The sequence below is a fragment of the Bombina bombina genome, chromosome 9 (assembly GCF_027579735.1).
Source record: "Bombina bombina isolate aBomBom1 chromosome 9, aBomBom1.pri, whole genome shotgun sequence".
NCBI lineage: Eukaryota > Metazoa > Chordata > Amphibia > Anura > Bombinatoridae > Bombina > Bombina bombina.
This window is the reverse complement of record NC_069507.1, coordinates 211,095,448-211,120,051: the sequence shown is the minus strand read 5'-3', so window position 1 is coordinate 211,120,051 and position 24,604 is coordinate 211,095,448. Positions and strand designations below refer to the sequence as shown.

At 39.7% G+C, this 24,604-nt stretch overlaps 1 protein-coding gene across 2 annotated transcripts in view; it reads right to left on the bottom strand.

The window, feature by feature from the left end:
• Positions 1-24,604, bottom strand: part of PWWP2B (PWWP domain containing 2B) — a 132,918-nt gene that overhangs the window by 37,307 nt on the left and 71,007 nt on the right. The window lies entirely within an intron of this gene.

The window sequence follows — 24,604 nt, the reverse complement described above, 5'->3', positions numbered from 1 at the left end:
TTAGCTGGAAGGCTAGGAATGGAATTTGTTAGGGGACCAGGGTTAGACTCTACGTCATTTGCAAGGGCAAGTAACATAAGGAATAGGAATTTGGAAATCATTTTTGATTGGCCATATAGTGTATGTGATACATAAAAAATAAAAATGAAAAGTATATACACTATTGATCTGTGATATATAGCTATATGTAGGGAGGGTATTTATTCTATAGGGTTAAGTAGAAGGAAGGATGTGCTGATCAGTGGTTGCAGCTGTCATTTAAGGAGAATGAAAGAAGTGTGGAAGACTATCTATAAAGGAAGAAATGAGCCTGGGGTGGGTGGGGTGAGGGGCAGGGTGGGAGGGAAACTATTTTGCAGGATCTACCTTTTTGCAAAGCAGGGGCACAGCTGAGATAAGTTCTGTATTTTCTTGCAAGGCTTGGGTAGATATGTTTAAAAATCAGGCTAAAGGAGAGAGATAAATTAGCGTCAGATTGGGCTGCAAACATTTAGAGGAATGGGGAGGGAATATCTATGAACATTTGAGCTAAGGGTCATAAAAGCAAAAACACAGGGAAAGTTAAAATTACAGAGATAACACAGAGGTATTCATGTAGGGGAATAAAACCATTAAAGTACAAAAAAGATACATGGCCTTAGCTAATTAAACTAACTTTTAACATAATGGTCAGACATAATGGTAATAAAATATGCATTTTAAATCATAAAATCAAAACAAAAAATAGCCAATACATATAACAATACACACATCAGAAAATAACAGGGTAGGTTAAATATAATGATATAACTATCTTGCAGGATCTACCTTTTTGCAAAGCAGGGGCACAGCTGAGATAAGTTCTGTATTTTCTTGCAAGGCTTGGGTAGATATGTTTAAAAATCAGGCTTTTTGCAAAGCAGGGGCACAGCTGAGATAAGTTCTGTATTTTCTTGCAAGGCTTGGGTAGATATGTTTAAAAATCAGGCTTTTTGCAAAGCAGGGGCACAGCTGAGATAAGTTCTGTATTTTCTTGCAAGGCTTGGGTAGATATGTTTAAAAATCAGGCTTTTTGCAAAGCAGGGGCACAGCTGAGATAAGTTCTGTATTTTCTTGCAAGGCTTGGGTAGATATGTTTAAAAATCAGGCTTTTTGCAAAGCAGGGGCACAGCTGAGATAAGATATCTGAATTGTGGTGCCTGTGAAAATGCAGGGCTATGGGGGTCGTAGAATGAGGGTCTTCAATAGTCCTCAAATGTTCCAAAAAACGATCTTTTAAGGTTCTGGTCGTGTGACCTACATATTTTTTGCCACAGCCCAAACATCTCAACAGGTAAACCACAAATTTTGTATGACAGTTGATGTATTCCTTAATTTTATATGTTTTTAAATCATCCTGAGACTTAAATTAATTTCCCAATACTACATAAGAACATGTTTTACATATCCTACTACCACATTTATAAAAGCCAGCTTTTTTGATAGCCAATTTGATTTATTTACTGCTGGTAGCATAGATGGTGCCAACATATTACCAAGAGTTTTACTTTTTCTACTTACAAAATGTAGACCTGTGTCTACTATCTTGCTCAGTATGGGATCAGTTTTTAGAATGGGCAGGGATTTTTTGATTATTCCACAGACTTGATTATATTCTTTACTAAAATTAGTAATAAAAAGAGTTTTTTCTTTTTATTAAACTCATTCTTTTTAGTATGGTTTCTCTTTTTAGGATGTAATAAATCCTCCCTTTCCATGGTATGCACAATTTGTTTTGCTTTCAAAAGATGTTTCTCATTGTAACCTCTTGACACAAACCTTTTTGTAGTGTTCTCTGAAAATTTGATATAATCGTCTGATAATGTACAATTTCTCTTTACATACATATATTGTCCCTTAGGTATTGCCTTTATAACATGACTATGGTGACATGAATTGGCATTCAACAGCGTATTGCCTGCAGTAGGTTTTCTATAAAGACACACTTCTACCCTATGTTCTTCAAAATTTGATTTAAGAGTAATGTCCAAATAGGTTATTGATGTATTATCATAATTCATAGTAAAATCCAAATTCATATTATTTTGTTTCAAATATTTCAAAAAATTTAAAATTTCACCTGATTCACCTTTCCATATGAAAAGCAAGTCATCGCTCCAATCCTTCAAAATCTTTTTTACTTAGATTATTTCTAACATTGGTGTTAATTTTCATGTTTATATCCAAACAACATAATTCATTTTCAACTGTTTTTTGAAATATCTCTATAGCATTTGACCTAGTATGTACTGGATAAAAATAAGACCTAGGTTTAAATTTTGAAAAATATGGTTTTTCCATAGTATCAAATCCTTCACTTTCCAATTGTAAACTAACCAAATCAAGTTCAGCACAGTTATCTTTAAAGTCAAACATATAATCACCATTGTTTAATTGTATTTCATCTTTCAGGACCATATCTGAGGCATCTTGTTGTGTTTCAAAAAAATGTTTCTTTAAAACTAAAGTTCTCACAAATCTATTTACATCAACTATCGTCTTGAATAGACTGAAATAACTTGAAGGAGAAAAATTTAACCCAAGAGACAAAATTCTTATTTGTTGATCAGAAAGTGCATAAGAATATATTCTCTATTTATATTCATTTTTCTGTGATTGCCCCTGCCTTTTCGGTGTATCAGTGTTTTTTCTCCTGTTCCCTGAACTGCCCAATTTCTTTTTCTTTTGCTCCTGCCACTACGAGTTTTTTTCTTTTTTCTTTCACCTTGCTGGGGGCCATTCTTTCCCCGTTTTTTGATGTGCTAGTTTCTTGCTCACTACTGGTACTAGGGGTTTGAAGGGCAAAGGAGGATGGCGTTCCCTCATCTACTTTGTCTTCAGCCATACTGTCAAAATCGGATGGACTGTAATCATAATCTGTTTCTTCATTAAATCTAACTCTTTTTGCCGGTTGCTTATTTTGATCTCTCCTAAATCTCCTTTTGTTACCATTGGAGTGGGACCATCTATAAACATTGTCATAATTAGTTTTATCTCCAGCAATTTTACTTTTTTTTAAAATGCCATATATTTTCCTTTAATTCTGAAATAATATTCTCAAGTTTATCATCATATTTTTTAAATTCTTCACTGGTCATAAAAGGACGTATATACTACTGTATTATCTTGATTTCTTTATTCAAAGACAATCTCTGTTTATTTTTAAACTCAATTAATAAGTCCATTAAGGCCAGTGAACAATTAGTTAATATCTAGTTCCATTTTGCAATGAAAACTATCAGTAACAACAAAATATGGAAATTTCTTGATTCGCAAGCCTCTGGGAATACATAAAAACTTTCTATATATCATAAATGTTTTAATTGTCACAATTAACAGATAAGTCTTCAAATGATTGACATACAACAACCCTTGAGGCGCAAGCCACACAGCTAACCACTAGATGACATGGGCTACTCTGTTGCAAAGAGTAATAAATATTCCGAAAACCTGGTCAACCATGACCAGGCCAGGTAGTTGGAGCAAGGACATAGCCCTAGTTCCCACTACGGTGGAACACCCCGACCAGCCCTGAGATCCAAGATTCCAAAACAACCCAAGACTGGGTCAGGAAAAAGGCCAAGAGAAGCCTCAGCAACCGGAAGTCTCAGGAAAAAAACAGGTCCGGGCACCTAATAGTTCAGGCAACCTTACCCTAAAACTAAACACCCCAACTGGCCAAAAGGCCAGATACAAGGGATATGAATGCATACATAGAGAATCTGGATAGCAAGAAAAACTCAAAAGCCCCAACCAAGGAAGGAACCACCCCTAGCCAAAGTCCAACGCTAAAAGTCTTATGAAGAGACTTCTTAAGGCCTCAGTACAACATAAAGGATACCTCGAGGTAAAAAAAAACCTCTAGCAGGGCTAGTCTCCCCATCACCTTCACACCAGCAGAGGACACAGGGAAGACCATCACCCAGAAATACAGATCCCTAAAAGGAGATCCAACACACCCGGGACAATGGAAGGAGTCCCAAAAGCAGACAGTACACGTCAAGAGTAAGAACAGTATCTAGATACACTATAAAAAGCGTATGCACACACCTGCAAGGTGCCAAGAGCTGCAACTGGTTTCAAACTGAAAACCCTCTGCATGCTAGACAGCCTAATCTGATACAGGCTGTTGGATCAGGCCCACAAGGGCAATCCAGAGCCCTGAAACCGAATGCCAAACCGATCAAACTGCGGCAATGGGGCACTAAGCCCTCCAACCCTCCCCTGCATGGGGGAGGAAAACACTAGGTTCTGATGGTATCAGATGTCAGAGTGATGCAGCTGAAAAACTCCCCTGACCCGGTCACCTATGACTGAAGGCTATAAGGACTGAAAGAATCCATCCCGCCTTAGGGACCCACAGGTCCTCTCGAATGCTTAGTTGAACATGAAAACCAATGAAAACCTGAGCATTCGGCGATTGTACCCTACCAGCCGAGCAGAACAGCGCCACATGTTTGAACAGCCGCAAGACCGAATGAGCCCAACAGGACCAGCCTGCACTTAGGGTCCTAACTGGTAGGCTGCCAAATTCTCCCTCATAGGGGAAAAAAAAGAAAACAGACATTTTAACATGAGAATAACGTGTCTAAAACAACTTCCAAAGAAGAACAAAGAGTATTGATCCCAGAAGGTTCCCGAAGGAAACACATCCGAATAAAAGAAATCCATTCAGATACAAATAAAATATAAGGCAACCCAGAGGTTAGCGCCCAAAAAGACAAAGGCCTACCCGCAGGACCAGCCAAATCGAGCCCTATCTTCCAAAAACACTGGGAAAGATCTCAATCAAATCACAATCAGGAGATTACCTCATCCCCACATGTCTAATGAAGTGCACCATTCGAATTCGCAGACTGAAAATCCCCGTATCTGGTAACGATAGGGTCATTCAATAACTGAAAAACATGTCTGAGCAATACGCAAAGTTGCGCAATCCTATAACGAAAGGCACAACACTCAGGGACAGTTACACCCACGGGGAACTGTAGAGGCCCTCCCCGAGGTGGAAGGCCTGGTACAATAGGGCACAAGCACATTCTCAAATAAACTTCTGGACTCTGCAGACAAACAATAGCCAACATTATGTGGAAGCGAAAACGTGCTGCAACCTCCGGGGGGGTACACGCCACCCTGCATGGAGGAATTAGAAACTGGGTTACCCGCAAGTATAGAAGTATGAATTAGTAGGGAATTCGCCTCTTGGAGGACAGGACCCCGAGAGGCGGATGGCTCAGCTGTCCCTTGATTTCCCGAGCCCGAGGAACAAGGCGCTCTAAAATGGCATACGGAACAAAACTGGTTGACATGTGCCAACGAGGCCAGTCCGGATTTGTCACCGGACACAGAATCTGAAATCAAAATAGTCTTAGTATCAGAATACTCTGTAACTGAATCTGAAATTAGCACAGTCTCAGCAACAGAATCCTCCATAATTGGTAGAGGATATATAAATATGGACTAAAGTAGTAAAACAAAAACGGCACCTGACACCCACAATGGCTGGGGCACTCACCACCTCCTATGACCAGACCCCTGTGGACTAGAATATTTCCTTTGCCATACGGTCGGGAATGTGGAAAAGGGAACATAACCACGCCCGACACAAGGTGAACCGTACAGTCCAAAAGAGTGCGCCCAACCAAAAGGCTGCATTATTTCCAAATGCCTCAATGTTCCAAACCACGATCCTGTAAACATCACGCATAAGCAGGTTGAATCACATTACAAACATGATTATAAACCCGAAAATATCAATTGCTGGGGGCAATTGAAAAGAATGTACTTACATAGCACTCAGCAGCACAGGTTTTTAACTAGCTAGGTACCATAGGTAAAGAAGCCCGTGAAAGGCAAGTTAAAACTTAACTTTTATTAACTCTATTAAAAAATAAAATTCTAAAAAATATCAGCCAGTGTGACCGAGAACGAAGGTGATTTCAAGGGGGTAAAATTACCTCCCAAATCTCAATATGTATAATATGAATACCCCTGTATGGTCTCCTAAGGTAATACCCTTAATACAAAGGGAGTAATACAAATGTACCTCTTAATTCTGTTTGTTAAGGTGTGTGTCAATATCACAATAAGAATACCCCTGCTGTTATTCTTTATCTGTGTCAGGGGATGTCAAAAGTAAAGTCACACCTTCCAAAATAAATAAATTTAAGGTACAGTTGTCTCTGGGAGATGTGAGCTTCCAACAATTTGGTAAAATTGAATCTGTTATTGGGTACCGGGATAGATAGGATACTCCTATTATTTACCAGTCAATTAATGGTTACTAGTAGGATTAAACACCTATTATTCTTTTAATTGTCTAGCATGACATAATGTCCTGGTATGGTTAGGATTATTGTATGGATGGTACTAAAAATACAGTAATCAGTTAATAAAGCCACCAAGGATGTGTTGACTCTAACAGTACCCACGCTGTTGTAACAAATTAACGTTATATTAGGGTAAACTTTCTGGAAGGTCAAGTAATTCACAGAAATAGAATAATTATATTGCTCCAGAAATTTTTTTTTCCCTAGTTGCCTTAGTTTCCTTCATATATAGGACACTGTTGTGGTATAGGCAAAAACTGCCTTCAGAATCAGTAATCCTTGTGTTGTAAATAAGTTCCCAATAGTACTACACAAAGGTCGGTACCCCGAAGTTAATCTGGTAATATATTATTAACTATTGTAGTGTAATGACATTGAGAGATGCTTGGTGTGACATACTTAGGTATAGTAAGACTTCAAGGACACTTGCACGTTAAGTGCATATCAATCTCCATGGGTTTTTTTATTGGAAGGTGAAAATATGATTACCATAGGGGCTGTTTGTATCAGTGGACCGCTATTCCTATATAACCAGTATTTCCCTTATTCGGATCTGATTGGTTATATATACTGAGTTATTCGGTCTTACGAAGTTCGTTGCTAATGTGGATATTTCCCAGACTGCTTAGTGCATTGGTTATCTCGAGTGTGTTGATTTAACAGATATCTTGCACTTAGTGTCAAAAAGACCGTCCCGCGACTTGTGCTAATGTCACTGTTAGATTGAATATATTATTGTTATTGTTATTATAATTAGCACAGTAATATCGCTGGGAAAGAAACTTTAAATATTTATCGTAGAATACAGTAATTAATTTCCCTGACTCGTAATTCAGTGGATACGCTCTATTTGTAACTAATAGTACAGCTGTCTGGTGTGTATGAGAGGGAACTACTCTCCCCTCTTCTTAGATTGGAAATAGCAGTGTAAGCAGATCAATATATAACTAAATATAAATGGGTTCCTGCTGGTATATAGTTAGCGGTTTTGAATCCTGGCTATTAGTTTACATTAAATTGTTATTTCCCCCCTTCCGGTAACTCTATTATCTTTGCTACCGCTGAGAGATAGTAGTTGTTAGGATACTTAGGTTAACTAAATTCTTAGGTTTTCTAAATCGTAAATATGTTTCAACCAGGCACTCTCACATACATACAGGTTTAAATTAAATTCTAATAAAGCATTCGCTCAACAAGTCACACTGCTGTTTAGTTTAAAAAGGAGAGGTGATCTCCTGTAGCCCTGACATGTTTCGCCTGGAACGGCTTTGTCAAAGGTGGGGCGCCCGCCATTCTTAGGGCTTTTTATTGGCCGGTCTAATTATCATTGCATCTGTTATTAATGCAGGACTAGACATATATAACACAGTAAGCAGGAGATAAAGTGGCAAATAACAGATGCAATGATATTTTACATGGTCGTCAGTAAGCGGGTCGCAACCTGACAATGACGATAGTACACACCTCCCCTCGTAACCTATAGAAGGAAAGAAGGGAGGAACCAATCAGATCAGTAGAATAGGGACAAGCCTCCCTTAGACCGGCCAATAAAAAGCCCTAAGAATGGCGGGCGCCCCACCTTTGACAAAGCCGTTCCAGGCAAAACATGTCAGGGCTACAGGAGATCACCTCTCCTTTTTAAACTAAACAGCAGTGTGACTTGTTGAGCGAATGCTTTATTAGAATTTAATTTAAACCTATATGTATGTGAGAGTGCCTGGTTGAAACATATTTACGATTTAGAAAACCTAAGAATTTAGTTAACCTATACAATACAATCCATACAATAATCCTAACCATACCAGGACATTATGTCATGCTAGACAATTAAAAGAATAATAGGTGTTTAATCCTACTAGTAACCATTAATTGACTGGTAAATAATAGGAGTATCCTATCTATCCCGGTACCCAATAACAGATTCAATTTTACCAAATTGTTGGAAGCTCACATCTCCCAGAGACAACTGTACCTTAAATTTATTTATTTTGGAAGGTGTGACTTTACTTTTGACATCCCCTGACACAGATAAAGAATAACAGCAGGGGTATTCTTATTGTGATATTGACACACACCTTAACAAACAGAATTAAGAGGTACATTTGTATTACTCCCTTTGTATTAAGGGTATTACCTTAGGAGACCATACAGGGGTATTCATATTATACATATTGAGATTTGGGAGGTAATTTTACCCCCTTGAAATCACCTTCGTTCTCGGTCACACTGGCTGATATTTTTTAGAATTTTATTTTTTAATAGAGTTAATAAAAGTTAAGTTTTAACTTGCCTTTCACGGGCTTCTTTACCTATGGTACCTAGCTAGTTAAAAACCTGTGCTGCTGAGTGCTATGTAAGTACATTCTTTTCAATTGCCCCCAGCAATTGATATTTTCTGGTTGCTTTCTTTAAGTGTACAGCACCTAAGTTCCAAAGTATATTCAGACTGTCTCTATCAATACAGTTAATACATAAGAGATACTAATACCAATAGGAACGCAGCACCAGTAGTGCCGTCGTCCTTTCTTTTCCTTGCAATGATTATAAACCCCCCTGTTCAATAACCCCCCTCAGGAGATATTAACCCTAGATTCCAAGATACTAAGAGAGACTCACTGAGACCCTTGTGATAAGATAGACCAGCATGGTGGTAGCCTGTCGGGAAAACATTCACATTACAGTACATTGAGAAATAAAGTAAAATGAAACGATCTTACCGGAATCAACGCCGTGGAACAGGAACACAGCCTTTCAAGTGTGACGGATAGTAGCATCGCTGCCACCATGGACTTGAGAGAAGAAAGCAGGCAGCGGAGCGAAGTTCGACAACGCTGATTGCTTGAGGAGTTGTTAACATGAGTCAGGATGGCTTTGCAGAAAGAATCTCCCTGCATCTCCGAAATCTAACTTTCATCCAATCCCTCACTGAGAGACTGACAGGACTACTTAAAACTCCTGTCACATGTCAAAGAGTACTACCGTCCATAAGAGACAAAAAACAAAAATGACACTTCCAACCTCCTGGGACGAAAGGCAATGAATGACTGGGGGATGAGGGAAGGGGGGGTGTGTCTTTGTCTCCTCCTGGTGGCCAGGTTCTTATTTTACCAAAAGTAATGCAGCTGTGGACTCTTTCCATTTAAGAAGAAAAGAATATGTGCATATCCTACACTAGTAGTGATTGGTGCCTGCACACATTTATCTCTTGTGATTGGCTGATTAGATGCATTCAGCTAGCTCTTAGTAGTGCATTGGTGCTCTTCAGTAAAAGGATGACAAGGGAATGAAGCAGATTTGATAATAGAAGTAATTAGAAAGTTGTATTTTTATGCTTGTTCTGACCCCACAAAGATGTCCCTAATGTAATACAATCATATAAATAGTAACAGCAAATACAAACAACTTATGAGCCATCCCTAGGAACCCCTTAGAGAGAAATTCACAATTTTCTAAGCTGACGGCCAGTGGGCAGAGTCTGACAAGAGAAAGAGACAGAGAGAGAGAGAGAGAAAGAGAGAGAGACAACCCCCCCCCCCCCCCGTATTGAAAAGTTCTCACAAAAACATATATTTTTTTTTATTTCTACAATGAACATCCCTACCATGTAGATGTACTGTCCTACTTGATACTTCCCAGCAACACCATATACATCTAGGATTAAAAAATACTGGAAACCTTTAAAATAAATAAAAAAAACAACGCCCAGTTTTTTTTATGTCATGGCATTGTCAAGCAAAGGAGTGACCGTAACACTACAAGTTTGTGGCATCCACTTGCAAAGCACTTTGTTCCCCTTCCCCATCAAATCCACATCAAGGCACAGCATCCCCCACACATTGCTCACAGGTAAGGGGGCAAGGGAGTTAAATAACAGCTGTGTACTTTGGTCAATCAAGTGTTTATATCACTGTAAAATTTGTGTTACTGGTAATTAAACATATTGCTGGCAATACAATGGGTTAAATCACTGCTTTTGTAATAACAGCTTTTTAAAGAACCTCAAGCCACATAAATGTGTACACCAGCCTTTCAAAGAAGACGAACATTTGAAATTTAAATTTACAGACTCATTTTTTTATGACTCACAATATTTGTAATTAAGTATATGATTTGATAAAAAAAGGAAATATGGATTGGAAATGCCAATGTTATGCTCTCCTTCTGCAATGCAATGACATCTGGTGGAAAATGAAATTTGAACTTTCAAATGAACAGCAGTCTGAAATGACAGCACAATTTGACACAGCTAAATTTTCTGTTCCAAAAACTAAAAATACATTGGCTGCTGCTCTCTGACATACAGACAAATGTTTACATTCATCTCACAACCCAGTCAGGCAGAAAAGGGGCAATAATCAAATCATATTAATATGATCACTGAATGAACTACCTTTGATTCTAAATTATCATCAGCATTTAAATCAACTAAGACAGAAAACAAAGCGGAAAATGCATCAGCGCTGAAAACAAAAGCAGGTGATGGATGGCACTGCTAACAAAACCACTTGAGAATTCACAAGGCCGCAATCAATACCAAGAGAGAACATAATTAGTCTTCCTAATCAGGAACTCACAAGCTTTCCACCTTCCTAAAAACGGATGGCTGATCAGGCTTTTATTCCCTTCAACATTAACTCATTCACTGCAAAATGACAGCATCACAAAACACACAATACCATGAAAGGAACAAAGATGATTTTAAAAAATCAAAACAAAATGTGCAATCGCCATACAATACTGTAGGTAATGCACAGATTTTAAGTTCTTAGGATTAGGAACCCATAATCCTTCTATGGCAGTCTGCTTTTCCTGTCCTTATTTATCCCCTCAAGTATAGAACTGCAGAATCTGTTTTTGAACATTACAAATAAAGATAATATTTTCAAAATAATTTGCATATATTTAGATAATGATGCAGTTTTAGTACTTAAAGTGATGCTAAATATAATAACAAATCAGGAATGTTAGTGATATTTTAGATGGAGCTTAATTCATCAGCTGTAATGAAGATGGCTATAACTTAATATTGATATGATATGCAAATACCCCTTGCTACACCACCCACTTCAAAAACATAAATTATGCTTACCTGATAACTTTCTTTTCTTCAGATGGAAAGAGTCCACAGCTGCATTCATTACTTTTGGGAAAAAAGAACCTGGCCACCAGGAGGCAAAGACACCCCAGCCAAAGGCTTAAATACTCCTCCCACTTCCCTCATCCCCCAGTCATTCTGCCGAGGAACAAGGCACAGTAGAAGAAATACCAAGGTGAAAAGGTGCCAGAAGAAAACAACAGACAACCCCCAGAAAAAAACAGGCGAGGAGCTGTGGACATTTTTCATTTATAAAGAAAAACATAAATTATGCTTACCTGATAATTTTCTTTTCTTCAGATGAAGAGAGTCCACAACTGCATTCATTACTTTTGGTAAAACAATACCCAAGCTATAGAGGACACTGAATGCGCAAACGGGAGTGTACAAAAGTGGCCCATTCTGAGGGCACCAGGCCTGAAAAACGGCTTCGTCCGAAGCCGAGAAAATTTGGAAAAGAAAAAAGGCACCAAGGACACTGACCCGCAGATAGTCCACAAGCCTTGCTAGAGACCACAGAAAGAACACAACTGAGCCAACACGCTTCCAGGAGACACCGTCGCTCAGAAAGCGGTCCTCAACAACACACCCCGTACCAGAGAAGGGGATCAACAAACAAACTCCCCAAAAGGGAAAGAGATGGGGGAACAAGCAAGGATTCCCTGAAAACCCAAAAAAGGGTATAACAATTTCCAAAAAGGAAAACACCAAGAACCAAGTCAAACTCGCAGAGACCAAAGCCAGATGCGAGATCAAGGGGAGGCAATGCCCAGACCCCAGATGTACAGAAGCCACAAGGTTAAAACCAGGAATCCGACACAGAGAAGAACTTCTCCTCAAGATAGTGCAACCGCACCCTAAAAGAAGACTGAAGACAGAGTCCTCAAGGAACTCAAAATATTGAAGTCTTCAGAAACTGATATACTTGCAGCAAACCCTGAAGGCAAGCTCCTGGGTCAACACCAGACACTACAGTCATACCAGGATAACTTCAGTAGTAAAATACTTGCAGGCAAGTAAGAACAGCAGAGGATAGGTCACAAACCCTACCACAGACAGAGTCCTGGTAAAAATCTGCCAACACACCGATAAAGTGCAAACGGTTGTGACTGATTTCAAACTGCAACCTTCCGCTTGCTATGCAGCAAAGTAACCCACAGGCCTTTACAGCTGGCTGTCAGGTCTGAAGGACAGGGGAACAGAAAAAACCCCAAACACCAGTCCCCAAAATGAGTACGGAAAAAGATGGACCCAACAAAACTCAGGTGCCAACCCAAAAACTCGAACAATAGGAAGTCCAAGAGAATCCATAGAAGGGGGAACAAAGAAAAATGCAATAGAGCCTTAGAAGCCCCAGCACGAAACTCCATGACAGTCTCGAACATGGAGGAGACATCCTCACCCCAGAGAGCGTAGGCTCTCCTCTAGAGGATAAAAAACTCCAGTTCCAACAATTCCAAATGAAATCATCTAGATGTCATAGATGAACATAGAGGAACTCCCCAAAAAGGAAGTAGAGCACATCTCAGACAAAGGGCACAGAAATCCTAGCCAAGCCTTCTAGACCGAAGGTCATAGCATGTGTTCCCTAGAAAAACTGGATCGCACCAAACCAGCCACAGGATCGTAAAGTCTTCCAGACATCCAGAAGATCCACAACAAAAACTATAGGCCTGAATCCCAGATCGTTCCAGGGAACCTCCCAAGGAACATAACTGGACCAACCCGGAAAACAGGAACAAGTCACACTCTGAAATCCCAACCCAAAAGGGAAGATGACACTCCAAAGGGAACTAAAGTACGACAGAGTCACACAAGTGGCTTAGAGCCCACCAAGGCGATAAAACAATGCCCTGAAAAAACATAGAGGACAAGGTCCCCAAAGAGTGAGCAAAACAAAGGCTAGTCTCCATAATCTTCTCCGGAGTATCAGAGGACCATAGGAAAAAGGATGCAGAGCATCCTAAACCCCGATATAAAAACCATTAAACCCCCTAAGGCAGGGGTGTCAAACTCAAATTACTCGGGGGCCGCATCAGCAGTTTGGTCACCCTCAAAGGGCCTCAAAAGGGCCGGTTGTATCTAGGACTATGTGTCCACTCTTTATTATCATAATAAATTATTGTCACTGCATTCAATTATTACTGTTTTTTCTAATAATGTGTAAGTAATAACAAGCATTTACACACAAACATACATTCACACATTTACACACAAACACACATACACATATTTACACACACATACTTACACACACAAACATACATTCACACATTTACACACACACAAAAACTTTATTACTGCTCTGATTTAGGTGGGCAATAAACTAATAAAAATGCAGTGTGAATATGTTTTCCCATGCATGCAAGCATAACAGGCAGGGGTAAGGTTAATAAAATCTGTGCAGACTACAAATCAGTCACAGACAGTACAAGTGTAGGAGCAGACTCCCGAGATAAAGATTTGATTTATTACCTGGGGAAGGCTGAGAGCAGAATAAGACAATCTGCAGAGACAGAGCCTCAGAACGGCTGTTTACTTAGAATTGTCCTGCTGACATATTATTTAAAAAAAAACATGTTTTTCTTACTAGCCTCGCTGTGTGCCTGCTGCTGCCTCTCTGGTCTCTGCTGCTAGCCCTTTTCCCGCGCGTGCAGATAGAAGCTGGGAGGAAGTGATGAGGGAGCAGGAGGTCAGTCTCTTGTTCTCACTCAGTCACTTCCTACCAGCCAGATCTCGGAAGCCCCTGTTCAGGATCCATAGCGCAGCCAGCAGCACCTGTCTCTCCTACATACAGCGACTGTAAGTGGATACTCAGTCTCACAGCCGCTGTATGCAAGTGAAGGTTGGCGGCGGCTACACGGGCCACATGATGAGGTCTGGTGGGCCGGATTCGGCCCGCGGGCCTTGTGTTTGACACCCGTGCCCTAAGGGAACGACTTAATTCCCAAAGTAGAAAAAAGCCACAAGGACCTCCCATAAGGCAGCCAAGACTGCTAAGGGGCAACATACAAGTCCCAAAGTCTCATCTGAAGAGGAGAACCTCAAAAGGAAAAATCCAAACAAAGGACAAATCCAAGAGCCACAAGGGCAAGACCGCCAGAAACGGCGACAAGGAGGTCTGAAATCCTCCCAACCTCCAACCCACGCGGGGAGGAACACTCCACATCTCGACATAAAGACGGAATCATGAGAGTCAAACTAGTATTTATATAGCGCCTTTCTCCCACTCTGGGACACAAAGTGCTTTTCCAGCGCCCACTCTCGGAAGAACCAAATCGGCAGCTGAATAGTAATAGTTGTGATTATTACCCAATCTGAATGGTACTCAATTTATCATCAGAAGGATCAAGGGCTGAGTCGGCCCTGCTGGGACAGAACCTGTGACCCTAGGATCTTTGAACAGGCCTAGTAGTCAGGACATTTTACCAACTGAGCTACCTCGCCGGCATCAACCAGCTGGAGAGGTCAATGAGGACTGAACCAATCACCCATGCCTCACGAACCCTCAGGTCCACTCAGAATGAACTGAAACTTGTAAAGGAGAACAAGAATAACACAATAATATGTGAGGCACTCAGAGCCCAACAGGACCAGCCAGGCAGAACAGGCGCCACGTGTCTGAATTAGGCCTCAGGACAGAAGGACTGAACCCAATCAGGACCAGTCTAAAACCAAGGGCTATTCCTGTCAAGGTCGTATAGAATCCTCCCAAGAGAGGGAAAAACAGCAGACAAACATAGGACTAAACACGTCCATAACAAAACTTCCTTAGAAGTAACAGTGCGATCAAACGTCGTGAGTATCGATTCCAGACAAACTTCCCAAAAGAAATATAAAATATGAGCATTATTCAAATAAATTAAAGGATAAGGCAACCCGCAGGTTTATCGCCTAAGCAGAACAGACATACCCGCAGGAACACCCAACAGGGCCCCTGTACTAACAAGCTCAAACTGGAAAAAGTACTTGATAACAAGACTATAAGAAGATTACTTCATCCATTTATGTCTATTTCTGCAAGCTATTTGAAGAAGCAGACTGAGAAGTCTCAGATCCAATAAGGATGGGATCTTCCGACAAGGCCAAAGCGTGCCTCAAAAGAACACGAAGGCTAGTCAGTCTATACCGAAAAGCGCAGCATACCCCCGCAGGAGCGAAGGACGACTCCAGTTCGAAGGATGAGCCCCCCCTGAAGCCTCAGGGACAGTCGTTCCCCCAGAGAGCTGAACAGGTCCCCTTAAGCCTGAAGAGCCCTGGATAAAGAAACACGAACAGTATACAAAACCAACTTCTGGAAGTTGCATACGCGCTAGTGCCAAAATTATGGACATGCAACATCGTGCCAAAACCCCTGGCGGGAAGAAGCTACCTTCCAAAGAAGGGGAAGCAAATTCTGGGTTACCTGCATGCGTAGTAAGCAATGGTGGAAGGGAACCCACCACTCTAAGGACAGAGGATAGCTCAGTGGCTCCTTGATTCCCCCAACCTGAGGAATTGAGCACTCTAATACGGCATTCAGAACATAACTGATAGGCTAGTATCATCTGAGGCAATACGCATTCTGCGCACGGAGTAGAAAATAAAACAGATGTCCGTCTCCACGGAATCAGACTCCTCCATAGCTAGGATATTGATACGAGATTTGGACCCAAAAACTTAAAACGGCACCTGACACCCACAGTGGCTGGGGCACTCACCACCTCCTAAGAGCCCAATACCAGCAGATCTGAATTTCTCCGTCGCCACAGGGCTAGGAATGCGGAAATGAAGAGTCAAAAATGTGACCACGCCCAGTCACAAGGTGAACGTACAGTCCAGAAAAAGCTTGCCCGACCGTAAAGGCCGTGTCACTTCCAAGGGCCGTTATGTTCCACAACCCATGAGCCTAAGTAACAATACGCATAAGCAGGTTGAATCACATAAACATGATTAAAAAAAAACCTGTTCAATAACCCCCCTCAGGAGATATTACCCTTGATTCCAAGATACAAAAGGCGCCTCACTGAGACCCGTATATATAGTTAGTCCCTCAAGGTGGCAGCCTCTCAGGAAAACATTTGTAATACAATACAATCATGACAAAAGTAAAATGAAACAATCTTACCGGAATCTACGTCGTGGAACAGGAACACGACCCTTCAAGTGTGATGGGATAGTAGCATCGCCTCCGCCATGGACTTGAGAGAAGAAAGCAGGCAGTGGAGCGAAGTTGGACAACGCCGATTGCTTGAGGACCCGTTAACATGAGTCGGAATGGTTTCGCAGACAGACTCTCCCTGCATCTCCGAAATCTAACTTTCATCCAAGCCCTTACTGAGAGACTGATAGGATTACTTAAAACTCCTGTCCCATGTCGAAGAGTACTACCCTCCATAAGAGACAAAATATATTCTGACACTTCTCTGCCAACCTCCTAACCCCCTGGGACGAAAGGCAAAGAATGACTGGGGGATGAGGGAAGTGGGAGGAGTATTTAAGCCTTTGGCTGGGGTGTCTTTGCCTCCTCCTGGTGGCCAGGTTCTTATTTCCCAAAAGTAATGAATGCAGCTGTGGACTCTTTCCATTTATTAAGAAAAGCCAATTTTTCTGTGAGCTAACAGTTTGAATTGTTGTCCAATCAGCGCTCTCCCCATATGGCACTTTTGTTGTAGCTAGTGCGTTGATTGGAGAACAATTCAAACTGTTAGCTCACAGAAAATGTTACTTTTAAAGTGGGCAGCTATTTGAATTTTATATTTATATTAAAAAAATTATAGCGCATCTTCAATGATTTAAACTCCATCTAAAATATCACTTACATTCCGGATCTGATATTAAAAATTGGAAAGTTTACCATCACTTTAACATTGAGAAATGTACACCAGCGTTCTCAAACGAAAATCCTGCCATCCGGGCTGAGCACATTATATAGGTCGTGGGGAGACACGGTACACTTTCTATATCTGTGGACACATAGAAGATGATCTGTCATAACTAAGATGTGTCAGTCAGAATAAGAGATACTATGCTCTAAATTGGAACATGAGGTGCAGCATCTTTTGAACTATTATTTAAGTCTTATCTTATTCAGCCTGTAAGTATAGTGGCCAAAGGAACATACTACTTCAAAGACTTCTCCTAGCCCACAGGCTACTTTCTGACGCTGCTTTACCTCGGGGGAAAAATCTTGTGGGTAACATGCAGACCTCTGGAGAGATACTGGCTACTTACTGATGTTCTGTTAAATGCATTTTTATCAAAAACAACAAAACATTGCATAACTGTTTGCAGGAAAGGGACAGCAAACACTTTGAGAATATTATATAAAATGTTTAGTTATGTGCAATAAAACTACCTTGTAATATACTTATTACATTATTTATTTGGCCCCTTTTCATGTAATTTACCTATAAAACGTGAGGATTTTCAAATTCTCAGAAATTGATGCACCTTGCTGACTTCTCAAGACTAACTCTGCTACATATATTTCTTTAATTGGCTTTTGCTGATAACAACTGCAAAAACAATGTAATACTAACATTATAACCGTTGTTAGCCTTGTTGTCTGCAGACTTAAGACCAGATTGGTTCCTCCAAATAAGGCAAATGGTGCGTGGAGTTTTGCTTTTGATAAACAAAAGGATGTTAATTTGTATTAAAATGTTTAGACTTGGCTGATATGTTATTCTACGGCAACACAACAGAAATGTCTTGTAATTACAAAGGTGTTTACGGTCCCATTAAAGGAGCATGAAAGGCAAAATTAAAGGGATGGTAAATCCAAGCATTTAACAAACACTAGGATTTATCATCACTGAAAATCAAGGGGAGTTTCATTGATCAAACGTGCACAAAAGGGTGCTAAACTCACGCTCTTCTGTGCCAATGCACAGCGCTAAATTCAGCGGCTCCCGTCGCCCACGGCACAACAATCTCCTTCACTGAGGTGACGTTTGCACCTCTGAACCAATAGCCGTGCAATCGGCACCTCGTTGGTAGAAGATCGTTGTGCCGTGGGTGGCCAGAGCCGCTGAATTAAGCTCAGTGCAAAGGATGAGTTTAGCGCCTGTTTGATCAATGAAACTCCCCTTGATTTTTAGTGATGGTAAATCGTAGCGCTTGGATTTACCATCACTTTAAACGTTCATAATTCGGATATAATTTTTGAAAACTTTCTAATGTACTTCTGTTTTAAAAGTTTACCTTTTACTAGGTATCCTTTGGGGTAAATTAGTTCCTCTGAGAGAATACTGAGGTAGGCCTGTGAGTGAGCACATGTTAGGGCTATATTGTTGTAGTGTTTGCAACAATATTTCTTACAATATTATACATATTTCCCTATAAGTATAATTGCTTATAACTTTTATTCACTACATCTGCAGTGGTGGATATGCTTAAAGGGACACTCAAGTCAAAATAAACTTTTATGATTCAGATAAAACATGCAGTTTTAAGACACTTTCTAATTTACTTCCATTATCAAATTTTGCACAGTCTTTATATATTCACACTTTTTAGAGAACAAGACCCTACTGAGCATGTGCAGAAGCTCACAGGGTATACTTTTTTCTAGTCTGTGATTGGCTGATGATACAGGGGGCCAGAAAATTGTCTTTTTATTATGCACTTGTTAATTATATAATTCTACAGCACTGAGTGGTCCTTTAAATAAGAAATCTTTCAAAGTAAACCATTTAATCTATATTGTTTAAATCAACAAAACCTCCATTGGTCAGTAAGAGACACTGCATTTCCACCAACATTATGCTCATGGTCAATAACAAACAGTATTAAAAAGGATTGCACTACAAATACTATTTTACTATCGTGATCCTGTTATATGCACTTAAAGGGCCATGATACCCAAATGTTGAAGCACTTGAAAGTGATGCAGATTAGCTGTAAAAAGCTGACTAGAAAATATCACCTGAACATCTCTGTAAAAAAGAAAGATATTTTACCTCAAAATGTCCTAAGTATTCACATCCCATTGCAAAGGACTTTAAGCAGCAAATCAATGTCTGTCCCAGGACAGGCAAGGGAGTGAGCCTCATGCTCATGAGCCTCATCTTATTTCCCTATTAAGTTTCAGAAAGTTTACTTTGAAATCTCATGAGAGTTAAAGGGAAATGAAATCCAAATTTTTTCTTAAATGATTCAGATAGAGAATACAATATTAAAACAACTTTCTAATTTTTTTCAATTATCTAATTTGTTTCATTCTTTTGGTATCCTTTGTTGAAGGAGCAGCAGTGCACTACTGGTTTCTAACTGAACACATGGGTGAGCCAATGACAATCGGTATTCATATTCAGCCACCAATCAGCTGAGCTTACCTAGATAAACCTTTCAGCAAAGGATAACAAGAGAAGGAAGCAAATTAAATAATATAAGTAAATTGGAAAGTTGCTTAAAATTGTATTCTCTATCTAAATCATGAAAGAAAAAATTTAGGTTTTATGTCCCTTTAAGTGAAATCTTATGAGATCACAGTAAAAGAGTTCATAACCTCAGCACTGCTGATGCGGATTGGCTGCAGTTCATTTCTTCATTTTTTTTACCTGCAGCTGGGCATTAACTGAAGTATAACTTTTTACACAGCACTTACTCTGGTGAGCTGAGGAAATTGTGAGGTAAAATATCTTCCTTTTTTACATAGAGAGATGCTCAGGGGATATTTCCCTGTCATCTTTTTACAGTTATGCTGCATCAGTTTCAAGTGATTTAACATATGAGTATTATGTCCCTTTAAATGGATAGAGAATACAAATGTAAACAACTTTCCAATGTACTTCTGTTATCTAATTTGCTTCATTCTCTTGGTATACATTGTCGAAGAAGCAGCAATGCACTACTGGGAGCTAGATGAACACAGGTGAGCCAACAACCTGAGGCATATATGTGCAGCCACCAATCAGCAGCTCCTGAGCCTACCTAGGTATCCTTTTCAACAAGTTATACCAAAAGAACAAAACAAATTAGATACTAGAAGTAAATTGGAATAGTGTTTAAAAGCAAAATCTATCTGAATCATAAAAAAATGGGTTTCATATCTCTTTAAAGTGACATTAACTGCAAATAGATCATTTATTTGTTTTAAGTAAATTGGGAAACGATTTATAAATATGCCCAATGGATTATCATTAACAACTAAATTGCTTCCACTTTTATGTCCCTTTAAAAGATAGTGATTTTGTAAGAGCAATTAGTCACCTGCGATACACAGGAAACAAATGATATGTTTACACTGGCCAGGACTCAGGGGATGTATTGCAGACAAATGAGTCAATTGTAGGGCATACATGAAAAATGGCTATTGTCTGCACAATTTAGAAACAAAAACCTTTTAAAATATGTCTCACGTTGACAATTTAGACTTAAATACGTTACGGTATTTTCTAGGCAAAAACAGATGTGAAGTAGACATCTCATAATCTTAAATTTATTCGAAGGAATATAATACAGTCCCAGGCGTCGTAATCATATTGTTTAGAGTTTATTTACCAAGCGCTTGAATTCTTCTATCAAATGGCTAGATTACGAGTCTTGCGTTATGAGTAAAAAAGCAGCATTAAGCCTCATAACGCTGCTTTTTTACTTCCGCTGGTATTACGAGTCTTGCAGATTTAGGGGCACAGCACACTTTTTTGGCCTTACCGCAAATCAACTTACGCAAATTGCGTATAGTCTCTTACATAGAGCAGGTATTACGAGCTTGTCCTGGGAGGCCAAAAAGTGAGCGGTACAGCCTATCCCGTCAAGATTCGTACCGCATTTTAAAGTCAGTAGTTATGAGTTTTACACTACAAAGCCGTAGCATAAAACTCATAACTAAAGTGCTAAAAAGTACACTAACACCCATAAACTACCTATTAACCCCTAAACTGAGGCCCTCCCGCATCGCAAACACTGTAATAAAATTATTAACCCCTAATCTGCCGCTCCGGACATCGCCGCCACTAGAATAAAGATATTAACCCCTAAACCGCCATACTCCCGCCTCGCAAACATTAGTTAAATATTATTAACCCATTATCTGCTGTCCCTAACATCGCTGCCACCTATCTACATTTATTAACCCCTAAGCTGCCGCCCCCAACGTCGCCACCACTATACTAAATGTATTAACCCCTAAACCGCCGTACTCCTGCCTCACAAACACTAGTTAAATATTATTAACCCCTAATCTGCCGTCCCTAATGTCGCCCCCACTATATTAAATTTATTAACCCCTAAACCTAAGTCCAATCCTAACCCTAACACCCCCTAACTTAAATATAATTAAAATAAATCTAAATAAAACCTACTATTAATAACTAAATAATTCCTATTTAAAACTAAATACTTACCTATAAAATAAACCCAATAGGATTTATTTAACCTTAATTACGATTGGCGGATAGAATTCTATCAGCCAATCGGAATCTAAGGGACGCTATCTTGGATGACATCATTTAAAGGAACCTTCATTCCAGAAGAAGTTGTCGATTAAAGAGGATGTTCCGCGCCGGATGTCTTGAAGATGGAGCCGCTCCACATCGAAAAGGATGAAGATAGAAGATGCCGTCTGGGTGAAGATTTCTGCCCGTCTGGAGGACCACTTCTGCCGGCTTCGTTGAGGACATCTTGCTGCTTGGAAGAAGACTTCTCCCGGCTTCGTTGAGGATGGATGACGGCTCTTCAAAACTATAAATGGATTTTCGGGGGTTAGTGTTAGGATTTTTTAAGGGAGTATTGGATGGGTTTTATTTTTAGATTAGGGGTTTGGGCCGTAATAGAGCTAAATGCCCTTTTAAGGGCAATGCCCATCCAAATGCCCTTTTCAGGGCAATGAGGAGCTTAGGTTTTTTTAGTTAGGCTTTTATTTGGGGGGTTGGTTGTGTGGGTGGTGGGTTTTACTGTTGGGCGGGGTTGTTTGTATTTTTTTTTTTACAGGTAAAAAAGCTGATTTCTTTGGGGCAATGCCCCGCCAAAGGCCCTTTTAAGGGCTATTGGTAGTTTAGTTTAGGCTAGGGTTTTTAATTTTTATTTTGATAGGGCTATTAGATTAGGTGTAATTAGTTTAAAGATCTTGTAATTTGTTTTTTATTTTCTGTAATTTAGTGTTTTCTTTTTTTTTTTGTAATTTAGCTAATTGTATTTAAGATAGGGAATTTATTTAATTGTAGGGTTATGTGTTAGTGTAAGACAGGTAAGGTTTTATTTTAGCTAGGTAGTTATTAAATAGTTAATAACTATTTAGTAACTATTCTACCTAGTTAAAATAAATACAAACTTGCCTGTGAAATAAAAATAAACCCTAAGCTAGATACAATGTAACTATTAGTTATATTGTAACTATCTTAGGGTTAATTTTATAGGTAAGTATTTAGTTTTAAATAGGAATTATTTAGTTATTAATAGTAGGTTTTATTTAGATTTATTTTAATTATATTTAAGTTAGGGGGGGTTAGGGTTAGACTTAGATTTAGGGGTTAATAAATTTAAAATAGTGGCAGCGACATTAGGGACAGCAGATTAGGGGTTAATATTTAACTAGTGTTTGCGAGGCGGGAGTGCAGCGGTTTAGGGGTTAATATGTTTATTATAGGGGCGGCAGATTAGAGGTTAATAAGTGTAGGTAGGTTGCGGCGACATTGGGGGCAGGAGATTAGGGGTTAATAAGTATAATGTAGGTGTCGGCGATGTCCGGAAAGGCAGATTAGGGGTTAATAAATATAATGTAGGTGTCTGCAATGTCGGGGGCGGCAGATTAGGGATTAATAAGTGTAAGATTAGGGGTGTTTAGACTCAGGGTTCATGTTAGGTGTAAATCAATGGGGCTTCGTTACGGAGCTTTACGCTGCTTTTTGGCAGGTGATAAACTTTTTCTCAGCCGGCTCTCCCCATTGATGTCTATGGGGAAATCGTGCATGAGCACGTACAACCAGCTCACCGCTGATTTAAGCGGCGCTGGAATTGGAGTGCGGTATGGAGCACAATTTTGCTCTACGCTCACTTCTTGTCTTTTAACGCCGGGTTTGTAAAAACCTGTAATACCAGCGCTGTATGTAAGTGAGCGGTGACAATAACGTGCAAGTTAGCACCGCACCCCTCATAACGCAAAACTCATAATCTAGCCGAAAGTTACTTATTTTACCTAAGCCAGTGGTCGACAAATCTGTTTAAAAAATGAGGAGCCAGTATGAAAATTTAGGTACCAAACAGTAGTATTTGTATATAGATATATGGAGAATAACCCAAAAAGTTGTGAGTCAGTTGTTAAAATTCTAGGAGCCAGTGACTCCCTGGCTCCTGGGTTTGTCGAGCCCAGACCTAGGCTAAAACAGCATACTGTAAGTGCCTTTCTTGGAAACCACACTAACTAATAAAAATGTTGTTAGAATAACTTTTATTAAAGTTTACAGATGTTTAGCCATCAGTTAATCAGTTTGAGGCATGAACATTCAAATAACTGGATATAAGACCTAAGTTCATATGCTCCACCAAAGTATTGTATCTATATGTAAAAAAAACCCAGACATTTTCAGTTGCTTATAACTTGAATACTGCTAGAATTTTCCCAACAATTTGGCGTATAGCACACTAATATGGGGAAAGATAGCGATAAACACTATAGGTAATCCATACCCAAAGGTGCATAATATCTTGCTACTGAATGAAATAACTAAATCTTTCAGTTAGGGCCCCTTCCCATTTAAGTTTCAGTTCTGGCTTATAGTCTTGATAAGGTGGAAATAATTTTAGGCGTAAAATTAGTTACTTGTATCAACGCCTCCTGTTTTGATGACACTTAATGACTCTGTCCAATCAGTGAGCGGAAAAAGCATACACTCCCCCATTGGGAGCTGGTAACGTCTCTGATAGGCTCTATAGTAGGCGTGCATGAAAAATGACACGTGATTGGACATCTTGTTAGATAGCAGGGTTTAAAGGCCATGATACATCCTAACTCTGTTTGTCAAATTATTCTACATTGAAAAAGGCATGCTACAAGGCCGAAACGCGGTTGTACAGTTATAGGTTAGATCTCTGGGAAAGTCACTCCTGGCACCTTAAGCCAACGCTTCCTGTTACCGGCCAGCAATACAGGGGAGTGACTCTGTTATCTCTGTTTTTAATGGATCCGGTGGGTGTGTTGTGAAGGGTTTATCCCTATTTTAAGTTACTTAATAAAAGT